This window comes from Trachypithecus francoisi, unplaced genomic scaffold (genome assembly GCF_009764315.1).
Source record: "Trachypithecus francoisi isolate TF-2019V2 unplaced genomic scaffold, Tfra_2.0 Lachesis_group11, whole genome shotgun sequence".
NCBI lineage: Eukaryota > Metazoa > Chordata > Mammalia > Primates > Cercopithecidae > Trachypithecus > Trachypithecus francoisi.
Window position 1 is genome coordinate 75,965,822 of NW_022681456.1, and position 14,995 is coordinate 75,980,816.

Here is a 14,995-nt window from a genome sequence, read left to right on the forward strand (position 1 = left end):
AAATAGGTCTCAAACACAAAATACACTCTGGCTACCAATTACTATTGGGCATTCAAGGTGACAAGCTCTGTTCCAGGCTTTTAACTTTGCCCTCCCACCATCAGGCTCAGAAGATGGCACATCACTGACAGAAAAACAGCCATCCTCATGCACGTGATGAACTTCACCCTATGGAATGAACAGCCTCTTTCCTGTGACATGGAGAGAAATGTACCATCCACTGTTTCCATGACTCCTCCTGGGGAGATGCCCAACACTCCCCTGAATGCATGGCTGGCTCTAAGAGAAGCCCACGTTCTTCCTCCCCCTCAGCCAAAGCTGCCTCCCCTGATGGCCTGCCACACATGAGACACTCTTTGAAACAGCTTTTCCCATAACCAAACATCCAAGACATTGCACTACTAGTAAGGACAAAGTTAGGTGGACACACCAGTGAAAGGGTCTGGATGGCCAGCACAGAACAATGGGTGTCTGCTGAGGGAGGGAGCACAAAGGAAGGACACGGGGTTGACTAAAGATAAACTTATCCTACTCTATAACTTCTCCCTGAAACTGCAGCTCTGAGATCTGGAAGGATGATGAGAATAGCATCAGGAATCTTTGGATGTGCATGTGGTAAACACAGGAACTGCTGCCTTCTATGGGCCTACTTCAGGGCTCTTCCAACCATCACTCTAAAACAATTTTGAGTTGTGTCACTACACACCTTTCAGTACTCAACTCCCAAATCCAAACAGGTAATCTTCTTAGTTTATAACATAGCTTTTTCACTTGTAAATATATTTTTTCCCAAATAGCCATGTGTTTTCTCATCTTCCTATCTCTGCTGATTTTGTTCATTCTGCAATAAAAGCCCTCCAACCATAATAGCTTAGCTAAATAGTACCCATCATTTAAGATCCAACGACTATCACATCTCCTCTGTGAAGAACCTCATTAAAAGGGAAGGATCATCATCAAACCTGCACAGAATTCTCGTGTCATCTAAATTCTGGATGCAGATTGGACCAGCAGAACATTGAGTATGCCCCATCTCAGTTCCAATAATAACTCACAACAGGGCATTTAATACATGCTAGTACAGATAGCTAGCTCTGGCCAATTCTGCAAGGAATGGCTTTCTAGAATCCTGATATCACACAGTTCTAAACAAAGTTACTTTAGCCTTGAACTAATCATAGCAAATAACTTTTGCCAAAATTAAAATGAGACTGCTTCCTTATAATTAGGAAAATATATCTTCTCTATGGTTGCTCTTCTCTCTGGTTATATTGCTTTCACTTCACTTTATATGCCAGTTCTGCTATTTTCTCTTTCATTAGCGTACAACCAGATCTTTCAAATGAAAGAGATAAGGTAGATAATTTTCTATATTTTTCCTTAAAAATTCACTTCAGATTTGTATGTAGTTATTAAATGAAAATAATTAAATACTACTTCCATAATACAGTATTTTTTGGATAGCAAGATAATCACTTTTTAAATGTTTCTGATTTGGTTCAGCTCTAAGGAACTAGGTGTTTCCTATCTATAATCTATTATATGACTAATGTGTATAGTGTTAACCTTCAAAAGCATCCAAAATGAGGAATTCAGTATGTTAGCTCATTACTTATATTCCCACTAGCCAGGCAATTAAATTGGCTTTTTGCTTTTCACAGTTTTTTCAAGTCTTTGATTCCTACTACTACGCTTCTTAATGGTTATGTGTTTTCATTGACAATATTAATCTGAAAAAGAAATAAAAAATGCTAAAGCTTTAAAGATCAAAATGACAATATAAAAACATAAACTATATTAAGAATAAGGAATTCATGATACTCAACCTTTTGTAAAGGAAAGAACAGCATATTCACGAATTTATGTACATCCATATAAAGTTTATAAAAGGTTTAAACACTATCTTCATAAAATAAACCCAGATTTTAAAGAGTTTTTGTTATACTCATATAAATCCCTCTCATCATTATGATGGATCATGTAAATGTTGTCATTTAAATACAGCAGATGAATTTCTTACATTTTAGATACTGAATAATATTAGCTCTAATGAGAAGGAAGAGGATTTACATTAATTGGGCACTGACTGGAGCTTATCAGTCACTTTTAACATATTATCTCACTGCATAACCATCTGCAATGAATATTTTACTCTACATTTTACAGATTTAAAAATTGAGGATCCGAGTGACATCCCCAAGTGGTTGAACTAAAGTTTGTATTTAGTCTGACCCCAAAGGCGATGATCTTTTCACTACACCATGTGGCCTGCTTCAGTTGAGCCTTTCTTGTCAATAAGCCTGTGAGGACAGATATAATGTGATACCTAGGAGGAGACAAGGAGAAACTAAGAGGAGATAATCAACGTTTTCCCCAATTTTTAGTCCACAAAAACCCTGGGAGATTTCAACCCAATTATGAGGCCATAAATTAAAACTTACAAATTATCTAGTTTACCATGGAATTACAGCATCACATAATGACTTATAATACTTCTTTATCTAACCATATATTACATGATGAACTCTAGAGTATTTTCCAGAACAAGATCCCACTCAAAGCAACTACTATTAAAACCATCTAAAAATAAAATAAGTCTCTGTTGATGTTGATATAGGGCCATCCTCCTTGTGAAGGTAAACCAAACATTAAAGTTTAGAGGCATCATTTCTTTACTGTGCATGCCTGTTCTTTTACGTAAAATCAGTAGAAAGGGAAGATATAGAGAATGAAAAGAAGGGTCGTGATCCTAGAATAAACAACACATTCATCAGCACAATCAGACACCTGCTAGAATGTGGCTTTTCCTGATTCAATATCTGTCTCCAGTTTCTGGAGGAGTTACCAAGAACTAGGCCCTGTATAACACACTGGAGATCTGGAGTGGACTCAGATAGTCCTGGCCTTCCAAGATCCCACAGTCCAACAAGAGAGATAGATCAATTACACTAATCACTGTAACTGTAGATAAAGCAACATACATATCATGGAGATATATAAGTGTTCAAAGGTAACAATGACCTCATGGTCACCATTTGGGATAGGTCAGGTGGTGAGTATATCAACAGGTGGAGGTGGGGCCCCAGCAAAGGAAGAAAAGGGCTGGTGTCTTCCAGATCTGGCATCTGGCTTCCTGGGCTGCAAGTTGCAATAAGTCTCCAAGGCAGTTGATTAGTTTCACACTGGGCGGGGCCTAGCACGTGGCAGTAAGGATTATGTATCAAACTGATGACCTTTGAAAGAGCTGTTTCTATAGGAAGGAAAGGTCTAAAATTAAACCACAAAGTGTGATTTGCATTTATGAATCCAATGACCAAGCCTCCCACCCTCTCCCTTTCTCTTGTCAGCTGCTGCCAACATCTGAAGTTTCATTCAATACCTTGAAAGTCATTTCCTTACTCCTCATCCTCCTTGGAAAATTTAATTAGAGATATCTTCAAAGTAGAATAAACAGAACAATAAAGAGAGAAATTAAACTAGTGTCAAGAAGTGTCAGTAGAAGATTGACCAAGGAAAGAAATCAATGGATCTTGAGGATGGGAAGGAAAAGTCTGTACACCCAGCCATTCCTGCCCACCCCCACCCTTCATACTTCCCTGCAGAAAGTGAGAATCAACCAGTGAAAAAAAAGGAGGCTCTAGGTTTCTTAGGAAGTCACAGGCAGTGAGCACAATAGTTAAATGCATCAATTTGAAATCAGACAGATGAATATCCACTTACTGGTTGTGTGAACCTCAGCAAGTTACAACTACTCTGATCCTCGCTTTTTTGCCTTTAAAATAGGGATACTAGCAGTACCACCCTTACAGGGTTGTTGGAAAGAAGAAAAGAGATGATGAAAGAAAAAGAGCCTGGCCCAGTTAGCCCTGTGGTGGACTTCTGTTACTAGCTAGAACTCTAGACGAAAACAGAGGTCAGCTACCCAATCCTCTGCTGCATTCAGATAATGAAAGACACAAACCTTCCCAGCCTCAGTGTGTGCATGCATGCATGTGTGTGTATGTAAGTAGAAAAATTCCATTCTCAAACTGATTATTGTTTTCTTATAAGAAAAAACACTCCCCAGAGCCATGAGCACCTTAATGTCATTCTGGGGAAGAGTTCAAAATAAAACCACCACTTAATTTAAAAAAAAAAAAAAGGAGAATATTAAAAATTAAGAATTTATTCTTGTGGAAATGTGGCATCCAAAGCACAGGACTAGAAAAAACTAAAGCTAAGTTGACAGAAGTAGGATTCTCAGGATGTGAAAAGTGAATATGCACTCTTTTCTGTGAAAGAGACACTATGCTCAGTACCCTAGTTTAACTGTTAAGGACCTCTACATTTACAACCAATATGTGCTTTCACCACACACACACACACACACACAGGCCCATACCCAGCTCACACCTGTTCATTGTATTACTTTCACTGTATTACTTTGTGTTTCAATGTGTTACTTTGTATTTCAATGTAACACTTTGTAGTTCAATGTATCACTTTTTCCCATTACTTTCAATGACAAAAACTGCAATTACTTTTTCACCAACCTAATATTATTTGGAACACCAGATGTCATGGTTCTCCAGAATGTACCACATGAGGCCAGAGAGCACTAACAAGTGCTTTGTATAAGGCCACATTTAACTCATAGATTCCTTCCCAAACACCTCTGGCCGTGACTTGAGGAGCTCAGTACTTAGAGTATGATTCTCACTGTGCCTTGGCTTTTTTTTTAAAAAGTACCCAGGGCTAAAGCACTTTAGAAAATTTAAATATCCCAAGAATGACTACCCATGACAATTCAAAAATGCTACTTCAGGCTACTCTTCAGAACTAGTTTAACCCAAAGAACTAAAATGCAAATGGTCATTAACAAGTATTTCTCCAAAGAGGCTAGTGTTTGACTGAATGCTGTATTTTTCAAGAAATTTTATCTGTGTGTAGACAGAGCTTTGGTCTTGTTTACATAAAGCATTCAAACACTTTGACAAATTAACTGTCATCTGTCAAGCCAAAGTCCAAGAACTTCCTCAGGGAAGAAGTTGGGCACCATTAGCAGCTTAACAAAACACAGCTGCAATACAGAAAGCACCTTAATTCTAATCCCCCTAGGCTTTCAACAGAGGAAAAAAACAATGCAACTAAAAACATCCCAAGGGTCACTAATATTGAGGTCACAATATTAAAGGGAAGTTTCTAACAGGTCCTGGAAACACCCGCCATATCAGAGGAATACTGACAGCCCACATCCCCATTCAATACACAGCACCTTTGCGCTTCTCCAGAACCTCAGTCTGTGGTTTGAATTGACGATTTACTTAGTTAACATTCCTAACATACCCTTTCCCAGACAAGGTAAATATATCAGTGTAGTCCATCCATGAGAAGAAACTCTTGATTTTTATTATATTTTTATTATGGAAAAGCAGACTTGGTGAACTGTACACTTAGATTTAATTACTTTGGTCAGAAGTCCAATGACTTCAAGGATAAAGCTGGAAGAGACATCTATAGCAAATAAATGGAAAATCTCCAGCAGCTCTGACTTACTCTAGTAGGGTATGGCCTCAACTCAGCTGGAGTCAGATTTTACCTTCAGTGCTGTTTTTATGAGTCTGTTTGAGGAATGAAGAATCAATTATTAAAAGATCTTCAACTTGGAATGAAAAATCACAACTTAACATAATGAGTTTGGTTTTTATATACTGAACCCCGTTAAAGCTAAAAGAGTCCTTTGAAATCATCTCATCCAGTTCTTTCATTTTACAGATGAGGAAAGTGGGATCCGAGGAGCATTGACGACTTGCCCAAGGTCACTTCTTTCCTTAGAGACGCTCTTTCCAGTACACAACAGGGACTTCAGATTGAAATTTGCTGAGTAAAATGCCATCCCCTTTACTATTGGTACTAAATGACCACAGGCTCTGATATATTGACTTCATCTTTTCCTACTAAAGAGATACTATGCTCATACCCTGGTTTACCTGTTCAGGACTTCTGCATTACAACCAAGTAGTGCTCACAATCTTGGAAAAGGAGTGGGTTAAAATTTGAATGGCATTGTTCCCATAGAAACAAGTTAGAAGTGGTGGGTTGGTGCCAAGACAACTCATAGAAATATATTTAAATTATGATAAAACTGCAATACCATTTACTATATTATAGAAAATATAGTAAAAAGTAGTATTTTTACAATTCTTATGATTAACAATTCAGAGAAAACAGAAAAGCAATCGATTCCAAAGTAAAGTTTCAGATTTCTGTTATCTTGAATGTTGATAGTTAAAGAAAAGCAGTTTTAAAAAGTATTCATTTAACAAGAATATCCTGGTTTCCACCAGATTGACAGCCTGCCACCAAGAAGCTATAGAAGTCTGGAGGGGTGGGAGGATGACAAGAAAACAGAATGAGAAGCCTAGAGATATGCCCTAAATACTAAAGAAGTCGAGGTGACTTCTAATCCTGTAAAATGAGGAAAAGAATATCACCCCAGACAGGAGACAGAAACATGTTGAAGTTATTCTGATGAGAATTGGAGTACTCTTGGGGACTAATTATTTCTCATTTCACTTGAGAATGCAAAGCTTCCCTTTTTGCTTCATGCAGATACTTCAGCAGCATTGCTCATGCTCCTCAGTCATGACAAAGGTTGTACTTAGCTATGAATTAAAGGGGAAAAAAGGAGCAAAAGAAGAAAAGGTAACTGAGGAAGAACTGAAAAGAAGACAGGACCACCCAGCTCAGATACCATGCATTTGCCCTCCCTGCAGGAAACCAGTTTCTTCATTCATTTATAGTTTCATCTTCCAGAGCACAGTGTGCAGCATATATTAGTATTCAGCCAATGTTTATTTGTTTAAAAGTCACAAGATTCCACAGTGAGATACTACTCCACACCCACAAGGATGGCTGTAATCAAAAAGTCAGATAATAACAAATGTGAGTATAAGGGATATGGAATAAGTGGGACTCTCATACACTGCTGGTGGGAATGTGAAGTGGTGTAGGCTCTTTGGAAAACAGTTTGTCACTTCCCCAAAATGTTACACATAGAGTTACCAAATGACCCAGCAATTCCACTCCTGTGTATATACCCACAAGAAATACAAATAAAATTGTGTACCTCAATGCTCTTAGTAGCATTATTTAAAAGAGCCAAAAAGTGGAAACAACCCAAATGTCCATCAACTGACGAATGGATAAATGAAATGTGGTTTATCTATACAACATAATATGATCAGACCATTAAAAAGAATGAAGTACTGATACATGCTACCACTTAGATGAACCTGAAAATGTTAAGTCAAAGAAGCAAGTTACAGAAGGTCACACATGGTATGATTTCATATATATGAAATATCCAGAAGAGGAAAATCTTTAGCGATAGAAAGTAGATTAGTGTTTGCCTAGGGTCTGGGGTTTGGCGGAAATGGAAAATGACTGCTAACGAGTACAGGGTTTCTTTGGGGGATAATGAAATGTTCTAAACTTAATCATGGTGGTGGTTATATGACTCTGACTATACTATAAACCATCGAACACTACACTTTAAATGGTGAACTATATGGTATGTAAATTATATTTTAATGAACTTTAAAAAATGTCACAAAGTTACTATACCTATGAAATTCCTTTATCTATTTATTCAACAAATATTTTAAGTCCCTCCTCCATGCCAACTATGTTAGAGGCCTGTACAAAATGATAAACACAACAAAATTCCTGCCTGCTCTCAAGGCATTTATACTTTAGGGAGATGGGGAACAGACAACAAGTAAAATCTCAAGGAACTACATAAACACAATGAATTTAACACAGGCCCTTCGGTATGCCACCCTCTCCCAAGTTCCAGTAAAGTGACTGCCAAGGATTTAAAAGGTCTACAAAGAAGGGACAAAGAGAACAAAACAGAGAATAACCCCAGACAAGCCATGACAACAAAAATTTTAACTATGGAAAACTGATAGAGAAATAGTATCTGATTTAGAAGAGCTGAGAAATATTAAACCCAATTGCTTACAGTGTGAAAAGTAATAAGAAGCAAGTTTCAAAACCCCAGAAGGTCTTGGAATGGAAGCACAGGGCATCTCTTAAGGTTGAGCTTCAGGGGTACTGAAAACAGGAGCTGGGTTGAAAGTTGAAGGAGCAGTGACACAGCCATCTCTAGATTTCATTCCCCAGGCTTCCACTTCTCCTCTGGCCAGAAAACAGGGGTTTGCGCTTTGCAGAGGTTGAAGCAGCGAGAGTCTGGACCCAGGGATGAAATCTGGAACAGGGCAGAGGCACTGTATTGAAAATGGGTGTTGAGTAAAAGTAGGCGTACTGAACAGTGAGGTCCCAGTTCTCTTCCGCTGATCAGCCTCCAGAACCTTGGCAGTTGGCCTCAAACATCCCAGGCAAAGTCTGGATGATTCCTTTCTGGGGAAAATGAGCCCACCAATAGAAAAGAACTACACATACTGTCATTACTCAGTGTCCCAATAAAACCCTAGGTAATCCATCAGTTAGTAAACTCTGCGCATACAAGCATAACTGCCCATTTGATTTTTAGTGCCTCACCCCTAAAGTAATGATTCAGAAATCTTAGGCATAAATAGATAGCCAAAGATCATAAGATATTTAAGTAAATTGTCTATCATAGAAGACAGAAATCAAACAAGAAACAGGGAAAAAACTGGAAGAAGTTTAAACAATTCAGGGGACAGAAAAAAACCTTTTAAAAAAATTCATAATGAATAGCTTCAAAGAAATAAGAGAAGATATCACATCCATTAATAGAACAAATCACTACAGAAAAACATTCAGGGAATAAGAAAGTGTTCTTTAGAAATTACATAATTAAAGCCAAAATGTTAAAATATCAAAGATTTGAAGACAACGTTAGGAAACTCTCCCTGAAAGAAAAACAAAAATAGCTTTTTCTTTCTATTTGGAAAGAAATGGAAAATAGCTGATAAAAGATAAAGAAATTAGTGAATCAATCCAGGACTAACAGCAGTTGTAGACAGAGCTAGCAGAGAAAATGGCAGAAAGGAAAGTATTTGAGAAATAAGTTACATAAAAGATATTCTAAGAATTGAACAACATAAATTACTAGATTGAAAAGGCCCAGCAAATGTGTTGTCAGATTAGTAGAAAAGACCTCCATTAATGCACATACAATGAAGTTTCAGAACATAAGGGAAGAAGAAGAGCTATTTATAAAAGGTCAGGAATCCAGCCGGGCGTGGTGGCTCACGCCTATAATCCCAGCACTTTGGGAGGCCGAGGCGGGCGGGTCACAAGGTCAGGAGATCGAGACCACGGTGAAACCCCATCTCTACTAAAAATACAAAAAATTAGCCGGGCGCGGTGGCGGGCGCCTATAGTCTCAGCTACTCAGGAGGCTGAGGCAGGAGAATGGCGTAAACCCGGGAGGCGGAGCTTGCAGTGAGCCGAGATCCAGCCACTGCACTCCAGCCTGGGTGACAGAGCCAGACTCCGTCTCAAAAAAAAAAAAAAGGTCAGGAATCCAGATGACAGAATTTCAACAGCCATACTGGAACTCAGTAACTTCAAAGTTCTGAGGGGCAGTACATCCAATCTAGAATTTTATAACTAACTGAAATATCAAGGATGAAGGTAGATTACAGACATGTAACATCACAAGATATAATAGTGCCTTTCATACACTGCTCCTAAGATATTAAAAGATGTGCTTTGCTGAAATGAAGACATAAACAATAAAGATGGCAATGGAATTTAGAAAACAAATGTCCAACATAGGAAAGAGGAAAAGGAAATGTCCAGAATGATAGGAAAGGCAGTCCCAGAACCATAACTGCCCAACGACACAAATTGGGCAGGAAAAGAGAAGACTCCATCATCGAGAGTTCCAAGATGGGGAGAGAAAAAAAAAAATGAGTTAAGAGACTGCCTGAAGTATTTGCCTACTCTGAGAGGACATTTGTAGGTTTTGCTTTGCTTTGTTTTGTTTTTTCCTCCAGACATTTAGAGGCTAAATTAGGGGATAAATCAAAAGAAAAAAAAAGCAAAGCACATGGTTCTGTAAGAAAGGAAATCTGGTCTTTACATTTTGAAGATCAGTTATGAAACAATATTTACAAAATCATCATGTAAGATTATTTAGAATTTTGAAAGAAAATACAAGAAATCTAAGTATATGCCTCTAAAGAAAAGGTATGAGGAAGAATGGAGGGGAGGATGAGAGGGTTACCATTTTTTAACCTAGATCTTGTATTACTATTTAACTTTTTAAACTATGTGTACATATTTATTAAAAACAAAAATCAAGTTTAAAAATCAAGTAAATGAAAAACAAGACAAAAGTTTCAAATTGGGGTGTTGAAAAGGAAATAAATAAGATGGTTTGAAGGTAAGTAAGTGGGAATGAATAATCCTATGTTAAATAAGATGGTCAGGGAAGAACCCTTGAAGGGGTAATGTTTGAACTGAGATAAGAAAGATGAAAGGATGCAACCATGACACAAGCCTGGGGAAAGAGTTACAGGAAGCTGCAATAGTGAGTGCAAAGGTGCTGAAACTGGAATGTATGCAGAGTGTTTGAGAACAGAAAGGAGCCTAGCACAGCTAGAGCTTAGAGAGGAGGGCCAAGTGGTAAGAAATGAAGAGGAAGAGGTAGGCGGAATTTATAGCATAGAGGAGAGCTCAGTAGCCAAGCAAAACGGTTTCTCTTCTATTAAAAATGTGATGGGAAGTCACTAAAAGTTTTCAAGCAAGTGGAGTGAATTGAGTTAACATTGAGACAATTGCTCCGGCTGCTCTGCAGAGAATGGAAAATGGAGCAAAAGAGTTGAAGTTGGTAAAATAATTTGACAGAATATTACCATAATTCTAATAGGTGAAGATGCCACTTGGACAGTGAAGACAAAAAAAATGGGGTTGGATTTGAGATATGTCTTGAAAGTAGAACCAGTGGGACTTGCTAATGGTTGACTGTAAGGCATGAGGAGAGAGAAAAATCAAAAATGACCATTAGATATTTCAGCGGAGCACTTATGTGGAAGATGTACCATTTACTCAGATGAAGATGCAGTGGGGTGGAGGACAAAGGTTTAGGGATGGGGGCCAGGCATTAGGAATCAAGTATTCCATTTTGGATGGGTTAAGTCCAATACTCCTGTAAGATATCCAAGTGTCCAAGATGAGTACCAAGTAAAATTGTTTATATAAGTTTGGAATGGAGATACAGATCTGGGAGTCATAAGCACATAGATGGCGTTGAAAGCCATGGAACTAGGAGAAGAGGGCCAAGATCCAAGCCCGGAAGCATTAAGAGGTGAACCACAGGCCTCACAGTAAGCAATTATTTACGGAATGGAATTGGCTAAGACATATTAGACCCAACACTTCAACAGAATACATTCATAGCTGTTCAAAGCTACTCAAGGAATTTGAGGACAGAAGAGCCTGAGATGAGATATAAAGGGGAGTCAGCAAGGAAATGGCCATTTGCTTAAGAATGTGGAAGACATTTAAACATTAGATTTTCACAGAGAATTCCTGTGAAAAAGAATGAAAATGGAACATTATTCTATAATTGATATTTTATTATACAGAAAGGAAAACTGTGATGCTATGTGGTCTTTGGAAATTATTTAATTTTTTTTTTTCTTTTTTTTTTTTTTTTTTTTCTTTTTGAGACGGAGTCTCGCTCTGTCACCCAGGCTGGAGTGCAGTGGTGCAACCTCGGCTCACTGCAAGCTCCGCCTCTCAGGTTCAAGCCATTTTCCTGCCTCAGCCTCCCGAGTAGCTGGGACTACAGGCGCCCACCACCTCGCCCGGCTAATTTTTTTTTTTTTCTTTTTTTTTTTTTTTTTTTTGAGATGGAGTCTTGCTCAGTCACCCAGGCTGGAGTGCGGTGGCGCGATCTCGGCTCACTGCAAGCTCCGCCCCCCCGGGTTCCCGCCATTCTCCTGCCTCAGCCTCCGGAGTAGCTGGGACTACAGGCACCCACCGCTATGTCCGACTGGTTTTTTTGTATTTTTAGTAGAGACGGGGTTTCACCTTGTTAGCCAGGATGGTCTATTTAATCTTTTTAATCCTTGATTTCCTCATCTATAAAATGGGAATAACAACAATATTTACCACAGTTCATGAGGAACAGAAGTACATGTAACAGGCTTAACCCAGTGGCTGGCCCACAGTCAGCACTCAATAAATATTGCCTATCACAATAATCATTATCACCAGCATCATTTCTCATGGACAATGCAAAATGCTTCATATGCATCTGAAAATATTTATTCTTAATTTACTGGACCAATATATAAATTGTATGAAAATTGATTATTTGATCATTCCAGGCATGTATAGCCCACTTTTTTAAAATTTATTTAATCTGGTAATTTCTGAACAAGATGTATTAAAGTGTTCTAATATGAATCTTATATTTCTAATAGCTTTTGCAAATATTGTTTTAAAGTCTTCTTTTGGACTTTAATTTTGCTTGTGAAATATGTCATTCTACAGAAGTTTTAAATCATTCTTTCCTGCTTGTACTTTTAATGCCATGCTAAGAAATTCCTTCTTCATTCAATATAAAAGTATTCTCTTTCCTACTAGCATCTTTCCATATTTGTATGCATATCTGTGACACAGTAAGCAAGCCAAAGATTTGAACAGACACCAAAGACAAAAAGTTGGAGCAATTCTAGAAATCGCCCCATCTGGGGTGGGTGCAGTGTGGCTCCAACCTGTAATCCCAACTGGGAGGCCAAGGCAGGAGGATCACTTGAGACCTAGAGTTCAAAACTAGCCTGGGCAACATAGCAAGATCATCTCTACAAAAAATAATAATAATAATTCAAGCGGTTGTGGGCACCTGTAGTCCTAGCTACTCAGGAGGCTGAGGCAGGAAGATCACTTGAGCTTAGGAGTTTGAGGCTTCAGTGAGCCATGATCACGCCACTGCGCTCCAACCTGGGCAACAGAGTGAGACCCTACCTTAAACAAACAAAAGAGAATTTATTTCATCTTTTCCCTGTCTTTCCAGGATCCCTGAGCTTTGCTGTCTGATGTCCAGTCTTGAAAACTGACTCACTTATGTTTCTAACACATTTAATATAAATGCGAATGTGCTACATATATTGTATAATTTCCTTTTTATATACAATATACATGCATAAATACATACATACTAATAAATGTGCACATATATTTCTAAGTGCCTTGAAAATAAACAGAAATGATATGTACCAAATTATTAACAATGCTTGCCCTCATGAGTGAAGGAATAAAAGTGAAGCAGGGATCACTTTTTATTTTACTTCATATATCCCTTCAATGCGTTAATTTTCTATAGTGTTCATATATTACCTTTCTAAATTATTGTAAAAATAATAAAAGTGTCGATAAGAATGTCTTGAATCATTCTCTCTGACTACCCCTCTTCAACTCAGTAAGCTGTGTTGAAGCAGAGGTGTTTGTCTGTGACTGACTGGCTCACATATCAGTTCCAATGACATTGTTTCTTTCACATTGTGATTTCTTATTAAGGCCTCCTAGACTTTATCTGTCTCCTATGTTTTGAAAAGCTCATCATTTAATTCAAATAATATGAGAATGAGGACAATTTAAATCAACAGATATATGCTTTTAAATTCAGTTTGAGAAAAATAACTCTATCAACCATAATTTGAAATATAGCTATGGATATTACCATCTCCATTGAAACTTTCTTGCTGGTAGAAGAGCTGTTTTGTCTCCAGAGAAAATTGAGAGACTGTCAAGCAATTCCACTACATGGTACACACCCATGTCTAGCATCTCTAAAAGTCTGATTTCTTGTTTTGAATACTGTATTTAAATTAGATGACAGGTTTTGCATTGTAAATTGAGGGAAAAAATTCTTGTGCAACCAAATGTCAATCTTATTTCCAGAGTTAGAGCCCAAAATGTAAATTCCACTATGTATTTTGAATGCCCTTTGAATAAAAAAAGTTTAGCAAAACCATTTGGTCTAGATGTAAAGAAATACTTCTTAATGTGTCTCCAGGTAGGATGTTAATCCCTCAAGTGTTTTGAACCTAGGGCAGGTCACTACATAAAATAAAATATGTCGAGTTTGTCCTTTTATAGTCAGAGAGGTGACATGGATGCTCTCTGGAGGGCCCCTTAAACTTTAGGTTCTATTTAAATCTATCATGTATTTTGTACTCCCCCCACACACACACACACACACTTACACACATACACATATTTACCCCCGTCTTACTCGGGGTTCTCCAGAGAAACAGAACCAGTGGGATATATAGAGATATATGTGAGAAGATTTATTATAGGAATTGACTCACATGGTGATGAAGGACAAGAGGTCCCAAGATATGCCACCTGCAAGCTGAAGAACCATGAAGCCAGTGGTGTAATTCGGTCCTATGTCTGCAGGCTGAGAATCAGGGGGAACGATGTGCAAGTTCTGATCTGAGTCCACAGGCTCAAGAACCCAGAACACTGTGTCCAAGGGCAGAAGAAGACGGATATCCCAGCTCCAGCAGAGTGAGAAGTTGCTCTTTCTCTGCCTTTTTGCTCTATGTGGGCCCTAAAGAAACTGGATGATGCCCACCCACACTGGGGAGGGCAGCCTGAGTTACTCAGTCCACCAACTCAAATGCTAATCTCTTCCAGAAGCATTTTTACAAATACACCCAGAAATAATGTTTTATTGGCTATGTGGACATCCCTTAGCCCTATCAAGTTTACACATAAGATTAACCATCACAATTCCTGACTTTTAACCTCAAACTACTGTAAGAAGTCCTAGCCAGAGCAATCAATCAAGAGAAAGAAATAAAAGGCATCCAAATAGGAAAAGAGGAACTCAAACAATCTCTTTTCATAGACAATATGATGCTATTCCTAGAAAACCCCATAGTCTCTGCCCAAAGGCTCCTAGATCTGACAAAGAACTTCAGAATTTCAAGATACAAAATCAATGTAAAAAATTAGTAGCATTTCTATACAACAACAACATCCAAGCTGAGAGCCAAAT